The sequence below is a fragment of the Benincasa hispida genome, chromosome 7, assembly GCF_009727055.1.
Source record: "Benincasa hispida cultivar B227 chromosome 7, ASM972705v1, whole genome shotgun sequence".
In the NCBI taxonomy this organism is placed as follows: domain Eukaryota; kingdom Viridiplantae; phylum Streptophyta; class Magnoliopsida; order Cucurbitales; family Cucurbitaceae; genus Benincasa; species Benincasa hispida.
This window is the reverse complement of record NC_052355.1, coordinates 1433353-1442453: the sequence shown is the minus strand read 5'-3', so window position 1 is coordinate 1442453 and position 9101 is coordinate 1433353. Positions and strand designations below refer to the sequence as shown.

The following is a 9101-nucleotide window of genomic DNA, read 5'->3' as shown; positions in this document are numbered from 1 at the left end:
TTGAAAAATTTGTTTGTTGATTTTTTCACGCGAAGTTAGGGGTGGTTTCTCCACCCAGGGTTGAAAGTATTGGAAAAAGGATTATTTTTTCACGAAATAGAAAAGATTGTGGGTTCCTCGGACACTCATCCACCTGGATGGCCTTTACCACAAGTGGCACAACTTGCGCTCAACTTGGGCGATTGCGTTGACCTGCCCCCTTTGCATTCCTGGGTTGTTGATTGCGATTCCTTGTATCAAATTTCATCATCGTAGTTATTTGGTTCTGTAGGGATCAATGGCCCTGTTAATTTGCGTCATTTTGTCCTTAATTCTCATCTTTGATCAACTTTCTCTCCAGTCTTCATGGTTTTCAAAATGGCGATCAAGTAGTTCTTAGCCTCGTCGTATGTTTTATTAAGCAGACCTCCCGGTCGTTGCTGCATGGTAGCCGTCTGCGATGTAAGGTTCAAAACCGTGGTAAGAAAATTTTCCATCTATAGACAATCTGGTAAGCCATTATGCGGGAAATCTCTTTACCAGCCTTTTAAACCTCGCCCAGGCATCATTGAGCAATTCGTCAATATCCTGTTCAAAATTGGTAATCAGCTTCCTTATTCTGGTGTTCTCCGTCGGGGGGAAGTACTTCTTCATGAACTTCTCCACTACTTATTCCCATGATGTAATCTCCCCTGGTTCAAGAAAATAAGCCTATTTTCGTGCCTGGTCACACAACGAAAATGAGAACAGTGTTAATCGAACCTCATCAGCGAAGATGTTTGGGAACACGAACGTATTGCAGATTTTAATAAAACTCCGAGGGTGGGCGTGCAGATCCTCGCCACTCCTACCGCCAAACTATCCAGTAGTTTGAATCATCTGCAGCATCATCGGTTTCATCTTGAACCTCGATTTGTCAAGAGCTGGCCTCATGATTCCTGGTGAGAAATCATAAAGGTTGGGCGACACATAGTCCTGAATGGGCCTATTGCGGTCATTCGCTAAGAGGATGGGGTTCACCATGATATTATTTGCATTTGTGCTCTATCTTCTGGTTGCTCCACCATGTTGGGATCTTTCTCTTCTTGTTGTTGTTGGCAGTTGTTTCTTCTTCTTCTTCGGAAAGTTCTCTCAATCTCTAGGTCGTAATTGGGCTCAGGATTTTGCCCTTCGCTCATACAATGCCTGCTTCTTCCCTTACCTAAGGAGAGGTAGTGCACAGAGACGGAGAGTCTGCAAAGAAAATAAAAATTTACCGTTAGCACAATCTGTATTTCCGTAGTCTCCGGCAACGGCGCCAAAAACTTAATGCATGGTTAATGCAATGAAATAATGTTGTATATTGCGATGGTGGAGTATGTGTTGTGCATGCAAGTTTTCCTAGCAAAATCCAAGTATAAATTCTACTAGGTTGCCTGGTAAGCCCAAGGTCAAACACAGGGACTAAGGAAACAATATGCGATGGTGATTTTAGATTACTTTGCAGTGACAAGTAAAGTAGTGAGTTGATTGGTATGTTTGTTTAAAGAATAGGATCTATGCGGCGGACTTGAGAAAAAAAAGTCAATAACACGAAATATATAATGAGTATATAGGGGAACGGGTTGAGAAGGGTTTTAGCTAATACTTCCTAAGATTGCGTTCACATTATGTGATCATGCTACATACATACAACAACAAGTCATCTCTCAATGCAAATGCTATAGCTCCTAGTTTTTAGAACGCATGCGATGCATGTGATAATGTCTATAGGACTTATGTCTAAGCCTCTATTCTTGTCTATGAAATGATGAATGACACACACATATACAAGGCGACCACATACTACCATAACCTATTTCTAGGGTGCATGCGATGCATGTTGGCAAACAGAGCTTATCTCTAAGTCTCTATCTCTCGCTTATATGGATCTAATCTTGCTTTCTCAAGTTTAGATTCTAACCTAGCTCTCTCAAGTCTAGGTTCTTTCTTTAGACTCTCTCTCAAGTAGCTCTAAAGGGGTGATGGATGCAACATAAGACAAGATGATCACATTCAATGAAGATTTTAGGTCATGCTAGCTAAGTACTTCTCAACCCATTCGGATGTTTAGTTACTCATGCGTAATGTAAAGAGAGTGAGCAGATATAGAGATGCAAGTTCCATTTTATAAATGAAATCAAGATACAGGATGACAATGGAAGGTAAAGATAGGGAGCTTGGTAGCAATTTCTTGCTTCCCAAGGCTTTTACATTGTTTTTCTCTATTCTGCCCTAAATAATATTCTTGCTCTCGTAAGAGTCAGCCCTCTCTCTATTCTCAACGCTTCCCGGCACTCTTTTGAGCTTATCAGGAATGATCTTCCGATGTCTTCTCTCTTCTCTCACCTCCGCCTTCTAAGTGTAAGAAAACTATGAACAAAGGCTAACTATATTTTGTATGGTGAACTCTCTATATGGCTCAGCTGGAATAGAACCGAACTCCTTTAAAGAAGGTGGCCTTCGGTATTTATAGAGCTTCAGGGTGAAGAGCTTTTTCTCTCAAATGATTGTACTGATGGGATGTCATTAATTCTCTGTCTGATGCGCTAAATAATTGTCATCGAAAAGTTGAGTGTACTTGCTACAGTGTGTCGTTAACGACTTGTCAACTAAATTCGAATTCGACCGTCGTCAACTTTCTATCCCGTCGTGATTTATTAAGCTTTCACCTTGATGCGTCGGCTCTATGTGGCCACCTTCTTGAGTAGATCTTCGCGAACGCATACGATCGCATAGTCTTGCAGTCACAATCTGTTAATGCGCTCGGATGCTAAATTCCTTGGATCGCAACTCTGCTGTAATACCCCGAATTTTCACGTTTTATATAATTTCAATAATTTTGTTAGTGGAGGGCATTTTTGGAATTTTGGATTTGAAGTATAAGTGTGAGAATTTAAGTGTTGGCGTGAAAATTATTCAATTTTTGAAATTCAATTTGAAAATTAATGGCAGGAATTAATTTTCTTTGGAAAAGGAAAGAAATTAAATAGTATAAAGTGGAATAAGAAAATGATTTAATTATAATTATACTATTTTCCTTTATTTGTTATTATTATTATTATTACTACTTTTTTAAATAAAAAGAAAACCCCCCATCTTCCTCACACACGGCTCCCCTCTTCCCCAGAAATTTTTTTCCTGCCTTCACGAGCCGCCTCCCTCACTGCCCACTCCGAACGACCTCCACATTGCCTCTCCTCACTGCCACTCCGAACGATGTGCCGCCTCCCTTCACTGCCCGGATCTGAACTCGCCACGGCTCGCCGACTGGTTTCTCCACCGCCCGCCGCTCCGTCTTCCAGCAGCTTGGGTTTTAGCTTTTGGGTAAGATCTATTTTTGGTGGTTGGGTTCTTGAAAGACTTTGGATGCCCACTAAGTTGGATTAAGGATTTAATTAGTCGCCTTATTTAATTTCAGATTTGATCTTGGCAAATCACAGCAGCGACTGTCCAGCGGATTCAAGATCGTTCGGCAAGAGTGTTGGTAAGAGTTTTGGTCCTTATCATTGGTTTGTGGGCACGCTTCGATTACTGAATTAAGTTTGACTTAACCCTTGTATCTTTAAGATTCCAAGTCGTCGTCCATTGGGATTTAAAATCTGTTAGCAGGAGATTTTGGAGTCGAAATCTTGGGAGAGGTTGTTGATCAAGTTCTTTGGGGCCGTTACTTCAAACCGCGGTCATCATTTGGTTGTCTGAATTATCTGTGGAATTTCGATTAAGATAAGTAATCTTACTACTGGAATCGCTCTTGTGCCAGGCGATACACTGTAGATTTAATATTGAGGATCATGCAGTAGTTTTTCTTTGAATAATTTTGATTGTTTTGAGGTTGGATGGATTGCTTATGAAGGATATATGAGCATGTGGTAATATGTCGAAATATGATTACGTATGAGCTTGATTTGGACTTTTATGAGTTATATTAAATGATGATTGAGCATGACCCTTAAATTTTGAGTTAAGTAGCACTTCTATTGGAGTGCCTTAAAGCTAAATGAGCATAAGACATTTGCTGACCTATATAGTTATGCAATTTATTATGAGAATGTGTAGACTATATGATATATTACAAAATCTCGAATACTGTTTTGTTTACATGATTTAGTGCATGAAAGTGATGTGCTGCAGTTGATCCATTTAAAACTAGATTAAATAAATATGTTGAGGTTAACTAAGATGAGGTTGACGATGAGGAGATTTTAGAGGATTCATGATTAGGTGAATGTTATATGTAATATGAAGTTAGATGCAATCTCCTTTCCTTTCCAGACTATGTGACTGCATGAAAGTAATGCAGTCCAAGGGCGCTAGTACATGAAAGAGATGTACTAGGGCTAGTGTGTATGAAAGTGATACATACCTAGAGGGTACTTGGGTGTACGAAAGAGGTACATACTCAGTGGGTTATGTGTATACGAAAGAGGTGTATGCCTAACCATGTGTACGAAAGAGGTACGCATCCCTACATTTATAGAGAGGATCTAAGGTATACAAAAGAGGTACATACTCAGTGGGTTATGTGTATACGAAAGAGGTGTATACATAACTAGATGTACGAAAGAGGTACATACTTAGTAGGTTAGTTGTATACGAAAGAGATGTATACTTAACCAGGTGTACGAAAGAGGTACACCTTCAGTGGGTTATGTGTATACAAAAGAGGTGTATACGTAACCATGTGTACGAAAAAGGTACACATTAAGTGGGTTTATGTATATACGAAAGAGGTGTATGCATAACCATGCGTATGTAGAGATTGTGTTTCCTTCGGGATTCACCAGAGGTTATGGGTCCTACTAGACTTACTAGAGGTAGTGGACATACTCAACTACAGTAGGATAGAAATAAGTTTTTCATGTATATATGTGTCCCATGAGGACTAGAGCAGTTTATATGTTCCACTAGAGGTAGGCATCTAGAGGATATAGATGCCTAGCCTAACCCCAGTAGTGTGGTTACTTACTGAGTATTTTATACTCATTCTTTCTCATGTTGTTGTTTTAGGTAAGGGTAGAGATGCACCGGCGATGGACAAGCGGAATTCGTGATCGAGCCACTGGGACTAGTTATTACGCTTCCGCATATAGAGATTTAAAGTTCTTTTCATATTTCCCTTAATGTTAGTTTTGATGTTCGAACTTGTTAGTAAGAATTGTTTTTCATATTTATTTATTAATCTTTATGATTTATGGGTACCCAAATCTTGTTTTTGATGCTTGCATTTAATAAAGGAATTTTGAACTTCCTTATCTATTTAGCATTTATTTCAACATAAAGGACATAACTTAAGTCCTAGGGGGTCAGGTCGTTACATCTGCCTTGCGCCAACGCATTTTTCTGTACAAAATACATAAATTAGCTGCTTTAATGCGATGGACGCATGCGATCACACTGTTCTAAACTTAATGCTTTTGGACACGATTTTATATATGTTTACCGTCGCAATTCTACATTGTTTTATATCTTTACATTGTAATAACGTGCATTTTTGCTTGTTATCAGGTATTGATTTCAAACATTGGCAATTGAAAAGCAACTTGCAATTGATGCATGGAAGCATGCAGAATATCTTTGCAAAAATTACATATTTATGGACTAATTTGTGGCTATTTGAATAGTCATATCCTTTCTTTAATTTAGTTATTTATGAAGTGATGCAATAAAAGAACACAACTTATGGAATTGAAAAGATGCAACCCTACATAAAGAGTCACGTACCATTTATTCCTTCATCCCAAATGCTCAAATCTACCTCTCAAATGCTTGATATCGGAAAAATAAAATATTAAACACATTAAATTGCACAAAAAACTCAAGTTAAACCAAATAAGATGAAATATTTAAGGTGTTATCAATGAGGTTTTTGCAGAAATGTGAGTTTAACCTATGTTATGTTGATTATGTTGGGGTTAGTGCCCCAAATCTCACGTAGTTTATAAATTGTATAGATGAATAATTTATTTATTAAAATGAGTTATTTTATTTGACATTTCGATTGCATTAACTCAATCCAATAAACTAAGATCCAAGATCATTTTATGTAGCTTAAACAATATGTGGTAGATATATAAGTGGATCATGTTCAAGTAATAACCTAAATAGTCTGTAGTATATAAATAAGGTTGGGTGACATTACAGATATCATCCACTTTATAAATATTACAAGAGTTGTAAGTATTACAAATGATGTGATCCAAATCGTTCATGTGGAGACATGCGAGTAGGATATCATATACAAAGAGTTTGTATAAGACCAAATTGTGAAATGATTAATTTCTCTTTATAACACCGTTGACTAAAGAGATTAATATTTCATAGGATGACTTTGTAACTCGACCTCAATCCCGAGTCAGTTATGAACTTTTATCTATGAGTGTAGTCCTTTAATTTTTATGGTTATTTATTCAAGTAGAGAGTTGGGAACATAGCTACACAAGATGGAATTAACTCCTTTCCATCTTTAAGGTAAGTAAATGAATTGCTCCCTTCAGTGCTGACTCCGGGTCTTGAACAATGGGACTCCTCCAGCTCGAGAGGAATTTGTTTATGGTACAACCATAAACAGGTTGTTCATAGAGAATTAATGGGACTTAAAGAGTAAGAAATAATTATAAGCGTAAAATGATAATTTGATCTAACTGTAATTACGAATAATTCGTGAAGGGTTGATTTACTGGTAATGGTTATATTCATAGACGCAGAAATATTCTATAGTAAGAGTGCAGTTGTGGGTCTTTAGTGGAGTGATCTTAGTTAATGAATATTGATTAATTTAATTAAATATTTCATTAATTTAATCTCATATCATTAGAGTTTCCAATTTGTAGGTCCATTAAGTCTCCTTGCTAGCTCACTAAAGATAAAACAAATATCAATTAGTTTTTGAAATAGTTTGAATTGTTCAAATTAAATAAGGGAATGTAAGTTAATTGTATGAGATGCAATTATTAAACTATATAAGAGACACACACAAATTCAAATTAATAGGAATAAGATTCATATTAAAACTATAGGTTCGATCTAGTACTTGATTCTTTGATTCTAAATGTGAATGTGTGCGCTTGTTTTTTGAGGAAAGGGAACGCGTGGATGTTCTGGAAATTGAAGTCATGGAAGAATATATGTATCTTCAAATGACTCTAGTCTTCAAGTGTGATCCAATTTTGATGCAACGGGTCAAGGTAATTTGGCGAAATCCATGGCCAAGCAAGAAAAGTCCATCCCAAGATGAGAGAGCACTCTCGAAGAGAACACAAGTTCTACATTAAAATTGATCAAAAGCTTTTTATTACAACCCTAAATTGGTTATTTGTAGCCTTACAAGAAAATAAGACAATGGACAATATAATTCTAATTAATCTAAATTTACAACTAAACAAATGTTAAACTTAAATACACTAATTATCCTCATCATTCACCTCGACTTAAAAAATGAACTCGTTCTCAAGTTCAAGGTGATAAAGCAAAGCTTTCTTCAATCAACGAGTGTGATAGACTTTGACCGAAAAATCTAATCGCAAAATTCCCCAAATCCAAGTTGGAATTAAATTAATACTCCATGAAAATTTCTTCAAATTGAGAAGGAATTTAAATTCATGATCTAAATTGGACATTTTGCCTTGTATGGCCCATTAGGCCCAATGTGGTAAAAGTGTTCGTTAGTTTCTTTTTTTGGACAAAATACCAAATTTGCCACCGTTTTCATCTTAATTTCTTCCTCACCGTGAGCATGTATCGCTGCTAGCCACACTTTCTTCCTTTTTTCATTCGTAGGCCATTTCTCCTTCGATGAAGCTCCAACAGTGAAGTCGTCCCTCTCCAACGGAGCTTCAGAAACCGATGTCAACGTGCCTTCGCTGTTCATCCACTCCCCCCGTGACAGTACAACGGAAGTCAGCGCTTTTTTTTTGGGTGAATTTTCGATGGTGAGACCCGCATCTCCGGCGTATTGAGCGTCCTCCGACGCTGTGACAACGGGCGGCGTCTAGTAATCCCCTTCGGCGGCATCAGGTTGTAAATCAACCTTTTCTGATGGGTCTCTAGCGACATAAGCGTGAAGCTCCTCTCTCTGTCCCATGACACTAGCGTCCGGCGAATCGGCCTCCGACGACGAAGTTGTGGTTTCTTTTTCTTTTTCTTTTCTGGTTTCTTCTTTTGCTTCAATCTTCACTTCAAAGTATTTTTGGGATGGGTTACTGAAAATATTTCTTGAATCGCTGTGGTTTGCGAAGATCGTTGGGTACAAAATTAGATGGATAGATGTAGTATTGAGGGTAGTTCAATTTTTGTGCCGTTTGATTAGATGGACTGTGAAGAACAAGATGATACGTTGATGAATATGGGAGTAATGGTGGTGATGTGTTTTGGGTTTGAAAATACCTTGGAGAAGAAAATTCGATCCAACCGCTAGAAACATCATCTGAGGCTCTGATATCAATTAATGCAAAAGGTTGAGGTAATTCCATGGCTAAGCAAGGGAAGTCCATTGATGATGAGAGGGATTTGCATCTCCATGGTATGTTAAAACTCAAAATACTTTACTACCCCTAACTACATTACCACTTCCATATTCATCATCCCATCACACCATCACAGCCATGTTTACTACTATTCTACCACATTCAAACATCCTGAACAATATCAGCCATCATATCCATCCATTCCATCTAACCATAAGAAACAGAAGATGAAATACAAACCTTCACAAAGAGGCTACGTAGGTGAAGACGAAGCAGGGGAGGATGGTGGAGAAGGCGACGAGGAAGACAATGATGAAGAAATCAGAGAGAATGGAAGAGAGATATTTTAAAGCTATACAACAAGCAATGGAAAATTCCGAAAATTGAGTCGATAAACGTTTACTTCAACTCTCTAAAGACATTCAAAGTATTTTTGCAAATGTTAATGGAGAGACCAAGCGCAGAAAACCGATCCATAAATATTCTTGGCGTTCATGGAGAGCCAAAATACAGAAACCAAAATCGAAGTGAAAGGAAAAGAAACTCGAAAAGGAGAATACAGAGCAGAAGAAATCGAAGATGCCACCGGAGGGGGTTACAAGATCGTCCTTGTCGTGGCGTCAGAAGAGGTTGATCCGG

The 9101-nt window shown here is 37.9% G+C and overlaps 1 non-coding gene across 1 annotated transcript; it reads left to right on the top strand.

The window, feature by feature from the left end:
* Window positions 1–492: 492 nt before the first annotated feature.
* LOC120082317 lies at window positions 493–600 on the top strand. The gene has a single exon (XR_005483147.1). It is a non-coding gene; the product is annotated as a small nucleolar RNA R71 (small nucleolar RNA).
* Window positions 601–9101: the final 8501 nt, after the last annotated feature.